Raw genomic sequence first — 12,315 nt, forward strand, 5'->3', positions numbered from 1 at the left:
CTACAAGCACAGTACTTGCCAGGCAAGGAAAAGACGCTGGCAGACAACCTAAGCAGGAATATGACAGATCCACACGAATGGAAATTGCATCCAAAAGTTTTTACAGAAATAATCCAAGAATGGGGAAGGCCAGACATAGATCTCTTTGCCTCCCACAAAAATCATCAATTGACAAAATTCTGCTCAATGATCTTCCATCCAAAGGCCTGGAGAGTGGACGCTCTCTCTTACAGTTGGACATCAATGACAGTTTATGCCTTCCCACCTCTTCCTCTGCTGCCCAAAGTTCTATTGAAAACCAGAGCAGACAGACCAAAGATGATTCTCATTGCTCCGGACTGGCCAAGGCAACACTGGTACCCACTCCTGAGGAGCCTGACGCATTCCCCACCATGGACCCTGCCTCTAATGCCTCTTCTTCTGATTCAGCACAGCTTCAAAACTCTTCACAGCCAGCTAAAAACACTCAATCTAGCCGCATGGAAGATTCCTTAGCATCACAACAGGCCCTACTCTCCAAGGAGGTGCAGGATGTCATTTTGGAGGCCAGAAGGCCATCCACTAGAAAAGCTTACTCCGCAAAATGGAAACGTTTTTGTGTCTGGAATGAGAAAAAGGGCCAGGATCCTGGAAAACTGAATTTACCTCAAATACTACAATATTTGGCTGAACTGCTAAGCAGTTGACTTTCTTTCTCCTCCATCAAAATCTATGCCTCAGCCATTTCTGCAGAATACAACACTGATCCACCTTTATTCTCTCACCCTCTCTTAAGACAGTTCCTCAGAGGGGCTAAGAATCTAAGACCTCCAAGGAAACAACCAATACCTGCTTGGGATCTTAATTTCATTCTGGAAAAATTGACCTTGCCTCCTTTGAGCCAGCTGCCTCATCAGATTTGCAATATTTGTCCTGGAAAACAGCTTTCCTTCTGGCTATCACCTCAGCTCGCAGAGTTTCAGAACTACAGGCTCTCATGGCTGTCCAGCCTTTTATCATCTTCCATCAGGACAGAGTTTCCTTACGAACCAACCTGTCCTTTATGCTTAAAGTGGTATCCAGGGTAGCTTTAAATCAGGCCATACATTTACCTACTTTTTATCCTAATCCTCAAAACAAAGGGGAGAGATTGCTACATTCCTTGGACATCCACAGACAACTGCGTTATTATTTGGACAGAACAAAGCCTTTCAGAAAATCAGAACAGCTCTTTGTGGCCTATGCGGTGGGAGCTCAAGGAAAGCCAATTTCCAAACAGACAATCTCAAAATGGATAGCCCACTGCATACGCTTTTGCTATTCCTTTCATGGCAAAACTTTACCTACAGGCATTAGAACTCATTCCACTAGGGCCACAGCCACCTCTGCAGCCTTCCTCAGAGGAGATGTCCTTCAAGAATGCAACTGCAGTCATAACATATGGGTTGTCCTGCCTCAGGCAGCCCTCGGTCGGCCGGATTCCAAAGTCTGGGTCCGACGTCAGCTGATGTCGCATTTCTCTCCGATGTCAGAGCGGCAGGAGTACATAAGCATCAGCTGACGCCATCTTCTTCAGTCTTTCTTGCCGCGCGGTGCCCGAAGCAGAAGCAGTTCGCAAGTGCCGGTCGGTCAGCTCTTGTATTCTTCGATCCGAAGTCATCAAAAAAGCTAAGTACCCCGTTGGGGACCTTTTCTTGCCTCAGCCGATGTCATAAATTACTGAAAAAGTTAATAATTGTTTGTCTTGTGGTAAACAAATACCTCATAAGGATTTCCATTCTTACTGCCTTCCTTGCCTTGGCCCAGACCACGACGTCTCGGCCTGTGCCGCCTGTGCTCGCTTCAATAAGCGCACTCTCAGGCACCGGGCGGAGTTCGCTAAAGACTTTTTCGGCGAAAAATTCGATTACACGATGCCGTCGGAATTACCGACATCGCAGACTCCTAAGAAACGTAAAGACCGGGACCGACATCCTCGGCCCGCGTCTTCCACAGACCCCACGCCAAAACCTAACGCGAGTGCCCCGGTTCCCTCTGAGGCGGTTATTTCACCGCTCCGAACCGAAGACACCGCATTACCGATACCTCCAATACCGGAGACCACACCGACGCCAGTTATTGATTTTCCTCCGGATACTGAAACCGAGGAAATGCCCGAGACCATTGCTGTGGATAAGGTCACTCCTGCACGTGAAGCTGTTTGGCCTCCCATGTCCATGTCTGTCAAGGCCTACACACGTGCTAAGGCAGCCAGCAAGACCAAGCACCTTACTGCTAAAGCCTTACCTCAGCCTACTCCTGAAACACAAATCATGACCATGGCAGCAGACTTAATCTCCATGATCAGAGGTTCTCAGGCCCATCCTGAGAGAGGATCCCAGCCTCCCCCTGATAAGAGGCCCAGGGTTGAGCCCACTGACCCTCTCCCTTCAGATGAAGATTCTGAGGCCTCTGGCCACTCCGATAGCCAGGAAGAGCCTTTCCAGACCTACGAGGACTCAGATGCAGAGGACTCCATCCCCTCGGCCTCCCCTCCTGAGGATATTTCCTTTGGGGAAGTTCTGCATGCCATGAGGGAACATTTTAAGTGGCAAGGCCAGGAATATTCTGATTCCAGAAAGCGCCTTCGAGCCTTCCTTAAAAAGCCCCAACACAGGCCCTTAGCTATATCTCCTGTGCTTGATGTTTTGGATGATCTATACTCTGACTCCAGTGTTACCCCTGATACTCTCCCTCCTGCTCCTGCCAAGCCGGACAGATACTATAGAGTCCCTGAAACACATTCTCATTTCTTTAGGGCCCATGCTGTTGATTTAGAAACTATTTCACAGGGGCGAAGGGGTTTCAGCTACCACCTCCAAAAATCCTTTGCCTTCCAACAGGGAAGCTAGGTCATTAGAGAGATGGGGGAAGAAGGTTTACACCTCCACTACTTTATCTATGAGAGCTCTCAATTGTCTCTTTCATATGTTTCAATATCAGGATTTCCTGTTAGATGATTTACAGAAAACTTTGGCCTCTCCTGAACCTTTAGATAGGAAGTCTTTGCAGGAGGCTGTACACAACTCTCAGCAAGTTAGCAATCACTTCTTTCAGTGTGGATATGATGTATTGGAAGCTTCATGTAGGGCAGCTATGACAGGGGCGGTCATTCGTAGACATGCATGGTTAAAAGAACAACCTCTACCAGATCATGTTAAGGCAAAACTTCTTGATACACCCTTGGAAAAGAACAAGCATTTTGGTGCTAATGCTAAAGATGTACTAAAGACCATTGAGGAAAAAGCCAAGTCAGTTCAGACAGTCAAAGATTTCCTCCAGGTTCAGCCACCCAGATTCAGCAGGAATTTGCCTTCAAAAAACTGGTCCTTTCTAATACTGAAAGATTTCAAAGGGGCAAAAACAGGCGTGGCCGAGGAAGAGGACAATACAGAGGTCCCTACAGGGGACGACAATGGCAACCAGCAAACCAATGAAGTGACACAGGGGCTTCTCCTGCCCCACAGGGAAAATCCCAATGACTTTCCTCTACTTCCGCTAACCAAAGAGCAAACAGAAGCTCCCTTGGGTGGAAAATTATCTCTGTTTTCAGACAATTGGCACAGATTGACAAAGGACAAATGGATTTTGGACATTATAAACCAAGGCTTTCAGGTTCCACTTTCATACCTTACCAAGGAAACAAGGCATGCCAAACCTACCGCAAAACCAGAGGGCAGAGGCTATCAAGCAAATTTCTCTGCTTGCTCAGATCAATGCAATAGAAAAGGTTCCACAACAAGAACAAGGCCAGGGGTTTTACTCAAGACTGTTCCTTGTTCCAAGAAAAGAAACACAATGGAGACCAATACTGGATTTGTCCGCATTAAACACCTTTCTCATAGTACCAAAGTTCAAAATGCTGACCTTACAGCAACTCCTTCCCATGCTGGGCAAGGGGTCTTGGCTGATTACTCTGGACCTCAAGGAGGCATACCTGCATGTCCCCATCAGACACAGCTGCAGAAGATGCCTCAGATTTCTTGCAGGGCCAGAGCATGATCAATTCTCAGCATTGCCATTTGGCTTATCTACTGCGCCCAGAGTATTTGCAAAATGCCTGGCTTCAGTAATTGCTCATTGCAGGCTCCAGGGGACCCAAATTTACCCGTACCTGGACGACTGCCTCATACAAGTGGACGACAAACTGATTTTGACAAAAAACTTGGATTATGTCATTCAATTGCTACAAGCTCTGGGATACAGTAAACTTCCAAAAGTCAAGACTGCAGCCATCCCAGCAAATAACTTTCTTAGGAGCCAATCTAGACACAACCTCTCAAATGGCTTACCTGACAGAAGACAAGCAAAAGAAGTTAACTCATTTCAAAGGTTTGGCAAAGCTCACCCAGATGACTGCAAGGAGATTCCTACAGGCCCTGGGTTACATGGCATCCTGCATTCTCCTGGTTCCATTAGCAAGACTACACATGAGAAAGCTTCAATGGTACCTAAAAAGTTTATGGTCTCAACACAGCAACAACCTAGAGACAACCATACCGCTCATTCCATGCCTACAAAAGGAATTTCTATGGTGGGCCTCGGTAAGCCAGGCAAACACAGGTATGTCATTCAAAAAAACACAAATAACACAAAGAATGACCACAGACGCCTCGGACCTTGGATGGGGGGCGCACATGGAGGGCAGATGTATTCAAGGACAATGGTCTCCAAAGGAAACACATCTGCATATCATCCAAAAAGAAATGCTGGCAGTGATGCATGCCATTGAGGCCTTTCAACAACAAATTCAGCAAGGCCACCTGCTAATACGGACAGACAACACCACTGTCATGTGGTACATAAACAAGCAGGGGGGCACCCATTCTTACCCCCTTTGCAGTCTGACAATGAATGTTTGGGAAAAATCACTGAGCTTAAACATACAGTTGCAATCCCAGTTTGTTCCAGGCAAAGACAATGTGTTGGCGGACAGCCTAAGCAGGAATTTCCTAGATCCCCACGAGTGGAGGTTACATCCAGAAATCTTCATAAGACTCACCTTGACATGGGGCAGGCCAGAAGTAGACCTTTTTGCCTCCCACCTCAATCATCATCTACAAAAGTTCTGTTCAAGGACATATCATCCACAAGCATGGAAAACAGATGCTCTCTCATTCAACTGGAACTTCCTAAAAATGTATGCATTTCCACCTCTGCCACTGATGACCACAGTACTACTAAAGATCAAAGCAGAGAAGCCAAAAGGGATCCTAATAGCTCCAGACTGGCCAGGACAACACTGGTATCCACTACTATGGAGCATATGCCACAACAAAAAATGGGCCCTTCCCCAATGGCCACATCTTTTGACTCAAAACAACTTCAAGACGGTACATCCCAACATTCAGACGCTCCAGCTAACAGCTTGGGAGATTCCATAAATAACCTCAATCTATCTCTTTCCAAGGAAGTTCAGCGGATATTAACAGAAGCCCGCAGACCATCCACCAGAAAGGTTTATTCTGCAAAATGGAAGAGATTCAGCATTTGGAATACCAGCAAGGGTCATGATGCATCATTATTGAACATCCCACTCATCCTGGAATACTTGGCAGATATGCTACAGAATGGACTCTCATATTCTTCTATAAAAATACATGCTTCAGCTATTTCAGCTAGATACAACACTGATCCACCTGTGTTCTCACATCCTTTGTTAAGGCAATTTCTTAGGGGAATCAAGAATATCAAGCCACCAAGAAAGGCCCCAGTACCAGCTTGGGACCTCAACTTTGTCCTAGAAAAACTGACTCTACCCCCCTTTGAGCCAACAGCTTCTGTGGACTTAAAATTTCTCTCATGGAAGACAGCTTTCCTGTTGGCAATTACCTCAGCAAGAAGGATTTCGGAATTATAGGCCCTAATGGCAATACCACCGTTCATAACCTTTCATAGAGACAGGGTCTCCTGACAAACCAACCCTAGCTTTCTGCCAAAAGTGGTATCTAGGGTTTCTTTAAATCAAGCAATTCACCTGCCTACTTTCTTTCCCAATCCTGAGAACAAAGGGGAAAGACTGTTGCGTACCTTGGACATTCACAGACAACTTCGCTACTACCTGGACAGAAACGAGGCCAATAGGAAGTCTGATCAGCTTTTTGTAGCTTACGCCCCTGGAGTACAAGGAAAAGCAATTTCCATTGGACATTGCATCAGATTTTGTTATTCCTTCCATGGATAGAGTGTACCAGCCAATGTCAGACCACACTCTACCAGAGCTACAGCCACCTCTACAGCATTCTTAAGAGGGGTGCCTACAAAAGACATTCTAGAAGCTGCCACATGGAGCTCCGTGCATACAGTCTCCAAACACTACAACCTCCCTTTATATTCCAGATCCAGAGCAGGCTTTGCTTCGGCAGTCCTGCAGGGATTGATAGCTACACCATCCTTTTCTTAGAGCATTCCACCTCCCCCAGCTAAGCTATGGTATTCAACCCATATGTTATGACTGCAGTTGCATTCTTGAAGAACATAGTACAGATGTCCTTCAAGGATGCATCTGCAGTCCTTACAAATGGGTTGTCCTGTCGTCAGGCAGCCCTTCGGTCGGCCGGATTCCAAAGTCTGGGTCTGGCTTCGGCTGGTGTCGCACTTCACCCGACGTCATCGCTGCAGTTTTTCGGGTATAAAGGCATCAACTGACACCATTTTCCTCAGTCTTTCTTGCCGCGTGGCGCCCGAAGCAGAAGCTGTTCGCAAGTGCCGGTCGGTCAGATCCAGAGATTACTACTACCGAATACTACTTCGAAGACTTCTAAAAAGCTAAGTACCCCATTGGGGACTCTTTCTTGCCTCAGCCAATGTCAGAAAAAGTGAATAACTGTTTAACTTGTGGGAAACAAATACCTCATAAAGATTTCCACTCCTACTGCTTACCTTGTTTAGGCCCAGACCACGACGTAGCAGCTTGTCTAGCCTGTGCTTCTTTTAACCGACGGACGCTTAGACGTCGGTCGGAGTTTGCTGAGCAGTTTTTCGGCTCTGATTTTGCCTATATTATGCCGTCGTATATTCCGACTACACAAATTACCAAAAAACGCAAAGAAAAGGACCGACACTCGCGGTCCGCGGTTTCGGCCGAAACCGCGGTTAAGCAAACCGCGAGTGTCTCGGGTTTCGGCCGAAACCGAGCAAGCGGTTCTTTCTTCAGCCGAAACCATGCCTTCTACCGAGGCCTCTTCTAACCCGGTAGATTCGGCTTCGGAAATCCAACCTTCTGTTGCGGTTTCTCTGGAATTATCAGACACTATTCCCTTGGATATTTCAACCCCTGCACGTGGAGCTGCTAGGCCTCCTGCAGCCATGTCTATTAAGGCCTTTGCCAGGGCTAAAGCAGCCAAAGCTTCAAAAACGGTGCCTGCCAAACCCCCCTCTCACAGGCCCAGCACCAGTTCCCATGTGCTTTCTTTGGCTGAGGATCTCATTTCTTTAATTCGTGGATCCCAGCCTCATCCAGACAGGACCTCTCATCCACCTCCAGAGAAGAGGCCTAGAGCAGAGCCCCCTGAGCCAGTATCCACAGATGATTCCTCTAATGACTCAGAACATACAGACCCTCCTGAGGCTCCTTATTCCCCTTACGAAGACTCTGATGCCGAAGAGTCCATTCCTTCAGCCTCTCCACCTGAGGAATTTTCCTTTGGGGAAACCTTGCATGCTATGAGGGAACAATTTCAGTGGCAGGGCCAAGATTTCTCAGACTCCAGAAAAAGGCTTAGAACCTTTCTACATTTACCACAACATAGGCCTTTAGCTATACCTCCAGTTCTTTCTGTTGTAGATGATGCATTTAATGATGCTTGCACTGCTCCTGATTCATTACCTCCGGCCCCTGCTAAGCCCGATAGGTTCTACAGGGTCCCGGACACTCATCACCATTTATACAAGGCTCCTTTTGCAGATCCAGAGACTATCTCCCAGGGCCCTAAAGCTGTAGCAACTACATCTACTAAAAACCCCCTCCCCTCTGAAAGGGAATCCAGGTCCTTAGAGAGATGGGGTAAAAAAGTTTACACCTCTGCTACTTTCAAGCTAGGGCTTTGAACTGCCAATTTCATATGATTCAATATCAAGAGTTTATGCTTGACCAGTTAACTAAAAAGCTGTCCTCTGAAGAATCTTTAGATAAAAAATATGTTCAGGAAATGGTACATAACATACAGCAGGTTAGTAACCATTCTTTAAAATGTGGCTATGATGCACTGGAGGTTTCCTTTAGAGCAGCCATGACTGGCACAGTTATCAGGAGACATGCATGGTTGAAAGAGCAGGCATTACCAGACCATGTCAAATCAAAGCTTTTGGATGCACCCATGGACAAAGTCAATTTATTTGGTTCCCCTGCACAGCAGGTACTAAAAAAGATGGAAGAGAAGGCGAAATCTGTACAAACAGTGAAAGATTTCTTACAGGTTCAACCTCCAAGGTTTAGCAGGAACTGGCCCTCCAAGAATTGGTCCTTTCCGGACTCCTCTAAGACACAGAGAGGCAGGAATAGGCGTTCAAGAGGCAGAAACCAATCCAGGGGTGCCTACAGGGGACGCCAGTGGCAAGGTAACAACCAGCGAGGCACGGACGCAGCCACCACCACTACAACAACACAATCACAGTGACTTGGCTGTGGCACCGCCTACCAGGGAACAACTGGAAGCACCCTTAGGCGGAAAGCTAACCTTATTTTCAAAGAACTGGCATTGCATCACAAGGGAAAAATGGATTTTGCAAACTATAGACCAAGGTTACAGGTTCCATTTCCATACTCTACCAGGAAAGAGAGGAATGCCAAACCTACCACCTACTCAAAGGGCAGAAGCTCTAAAGCAAATCTCAACTATTAAGAATGAGAGCTGTGGAAAAGGTACCAACTATGGAACAAGGAAAGGGATTTTACTCCAGACTCTTCCTGGTACCAAGAAAAGAGAGCAAATGGAGGCCTATTCTCGACCTGTCCGCTTTAAACACATTCCTCATTGTTCCAAAATTCAAAATGCTGACCCTACAGCAGCTTCTTCCCATGCTGGGCAAGGAGTCTTGGCTGGTAACTCTAGATCTCAAGGAGGCATACCTGCACGTCCCCATACGACCAATTTGCAGAAGATACCTCAGATTTCTTGCAGGATCAGAGCATTATCAATTCTCAGCATTGCCCTTTGGCTTATCTACTGCACCCAGAGTGTTCACGAAATGCCTGGCATCAGTAATTGCTCATTGCAGACTTCAGGGGATCCAAATTTATCCCTACCTGGACGACTGCCTGATACAAGCGGACAACAAAAGCAAGCTAACAGAAGACTTACAAAGAGTCATTTACCTGCTGCAAGCCCTGGGATATACAGTCAGTATAAAAAAGTCAAGGCTGATTCCATCCCAAAGAATAACCTTTCTGGGTGCAGAGCTGGACACATCAAAACAAATGGCATTCCTAACTGCAGAAAAGAAAGAGCAACTACCTCTCTACTTTTTGGCATTAACAAAGCAGAACCATCTAACTGCAAGAAAAGTACTACAAGCCCTAGGCTTCATGGCATCCTGCATAATTCTGGTCCCTCATGCCAGACTGCATATGAGAAAGCTACAGTGGTACCTAAAGAATTTGTGGTCCCAACACAAGCACAGCCTAGAAACCAAAATTCCAATAATCCCATGCCTGAAGCAAGAGTTCCTATGGTGGGCTCAGGCCTGTCAATCAAACACAGGATTGCCCTTTTGCAACAGTCAACCAAGCCAAACCATCATGACAGATGCCTCAGACCTCGGTTGGGGGGCACACATGCTGGGCAAGTGCATACAAGGCTTATGGACTCAAGACCAGCTGCGCCTGCACATAAAACTAAAGGAAATGCTGGCAGTAAAATTGGCAATCCAGTCATTCAGACCATTTCTCCAAGAAGGTCAGTTGATAAGGACAGACAACACCACAGTTATGTGGTACATCAACAAACAGGGAGGCACACACTCATATCCTCTATGCCGGCTGGCACTGGACCTATGGGATGTGGCTCTGAGCTACAACATTCAGTTACAAGCAATTTTTGTACCGCGAAAAGAAAACATTCTAGCAGACATATTAAGCAGAACTACCACAGATGCCCACGAATGGATGCTGCATCCGGACATCTTCAAAGCCATCACAAGAGAATGGGGATTACCACAAATAGACTTATTTGCATCCCCACTCAATCACCAGCTAAAGAAATTCTGCACAAGGACGTACCACCCACTTGCTTGGAAGGTGGACTCCCTATCTTTCAGTTGGAAAAACCTGACAGCATACGCATTCCCACCACTTCCTTTGATGCACAAGGTGCTTTTGAAGATCAAAGAGGAACGTCCAAGGATCATTCTGATAGCTCCAGACTGGCCAAGACAACACTGGTACCCATTGCTGAGGAGCATGTCTCGGGAACAAATATGGACACTACCCCTGATCCCATTACTGTTAACACAGAACAACTACAACATCCTGCATCCAAACCTGAAAACTCTGCAGCTAACTGCCTGGAACATTACATAAGAACAATTAACCCAAATTTATCCCAAAGGGTTAAAGACATAATCCTTGAGGCTCGCAGACCCTCAACAAGAAAGAATTATGCAGCAAAATGGAAAAAATATCTCATTTGGAGTACTGCAAAGGGAGAAGATGTGGCACTGGTAAACATAGCCAACATTCTGGAGTACTTGGCAGAGCTCTTCCATACAGGCCTGTCCTATTCTTCCATCAAGATACATGCATCAGCTATTTCAGCAGAATACAGCTTGGATCCTCCTGTCTTCTCTCATCCTCTGCTCAGACAGTTTGAGAGGAATCAAAAATGTAAAACCTCCCAGGAAACCACCATTGCCAGCATGGGACTTGAACTTTGTGCTAGAAAAATTGACACTTCCCCCTTTCGAACCAGCAGCAACAGCAGAATTACAATACTTATCCTGGAAGACTGCTTTCCTGCTGGCAATCACCTCAGCAAGAAAGGTCTCTGAACTACAGGCATTAATGGCAGTGCAACCCTTCCTGATCTTCCATCAAGATAGAGTGTCCATGAGAACAAATCCTACATTTATGCCTAAGGTGGTATCCAGAGTGTCTTAAAATCAGGCTATCCACCTACCTACATTCTTCACCAACCCACAGAACAGGGGAGAAAGACTCTTGTATACCTTGGATGTACATAGACAATTACGCTACTACCTGGACAGAACCAAGAACAATAGAAAAACTGACCAACTTCTGGTAGCATATGCAGCAGGAATGGAAGGAAAAGCAATTTCAAAACAGACAATCTCAAAATGGATAGGAAATTGCATTAGATTTTGTTACTCCTTTCATGGAAAGACAACTCCAGAAAACATCAGACCTCACTCCACAAGGGCTACAGCCACTACTACAGCTTTCTTACGAGGAGTGGCTACCAAAGACATTTTAGAGGCTGCTACTTGGAGCTCCGTGCATACATTTGCCAAGCATTATAATCTGCCTTTATACTCCAGATCCCGAGCAGGCTTTGCCACTGCTGTTTTGCAAGGGATCTTAACTACACCATAATCTTCTTAGTGCCTCCACCCCCAGTTTGGCTATGGTATTCTACCCATTTGTTAGGACTGCAGATGCATCCTTTAAGGACATAGTACAGTTTTGTACCTACCATAAATGTAGATGTCCGAGAGGTATGCATCTGCAGTCAGGATTACCCACCCTCCTTCCCCTCTGTGGTTCTCCTAGGGTATTTGCCCATCTTGTAGCTAGCTGGGGGAATCTATTATGGTGTATTTGTTTGTATATATGTACATACATGGTTATTTTTGTTTGCTCTCTACTGTTTGGAATCATTTGCATTTATCCAAATTTAGCCTTCCTAGGGGGCACCTGGCATCTGGGGCAAGCAACACTGAGGAAAATGGCGTTGGCTGATGCTTTTATACCCAATTGACAGCAGCTATGACGTCGGGTGAAGTGCGACATCAGCCGAGGCCAGACCCAGACTTTGGAATCCGGCCGACCGAAGGGCTGCCTGAGGCAGGACAACCCATTTGTTAGGACTGCAGATGCATACCTCTCGGACATCTACATTTATGGTAGGTACAAAACTGTACTTTCCTCGGTCTCTGAGACTACACCGGTGCCGGTTGTTGATTTTCCTCCGGAAACCGAAGTTCTGGATCTACCCGACACCATTCCCGTGGACAAAGTTACCCCTGAACGTGGGGCAGCTAGGCCTCCTGTATCCATGTCCATCAAGGCCTTTGCACATGCCAAGGCCGCCAGCCAGGCCAAGGCCCATCGTAAACCTACTT

At 46.4% G+C, this 12,315-nt stretch overlaps 1 protein-coding gene across 1 annotated transcript in view; it reads left to right on the forward strand.

The window, feature by feature from the left end:
* Positions 1-12,315, forward strand: part of PIK3R2 (phosphoinositide-3-kinase regulatory subunit 2) — a 1,862,656-nt gene that overhangs the window by 887,956 nt on the left and 962,385 nt on the right. The window lies entirely within an intron of this gene.

This window comes from Protopterus annectens, chromosome 13.part0 (genome assembly GCF_019279795.1).
Source record: "Protopterus annectens isolate FY-2018-M chromosome 13.part0, PAN1.0, whole genome shotgun sequence".
In the NCBI taxonomy this organism is placed as follows: domain Eukaryota; kingdom Metazoa; phylum Chordata; order Ceratodontiformes; family Protopteridae; genus Protopterus; species Protopterus annectens.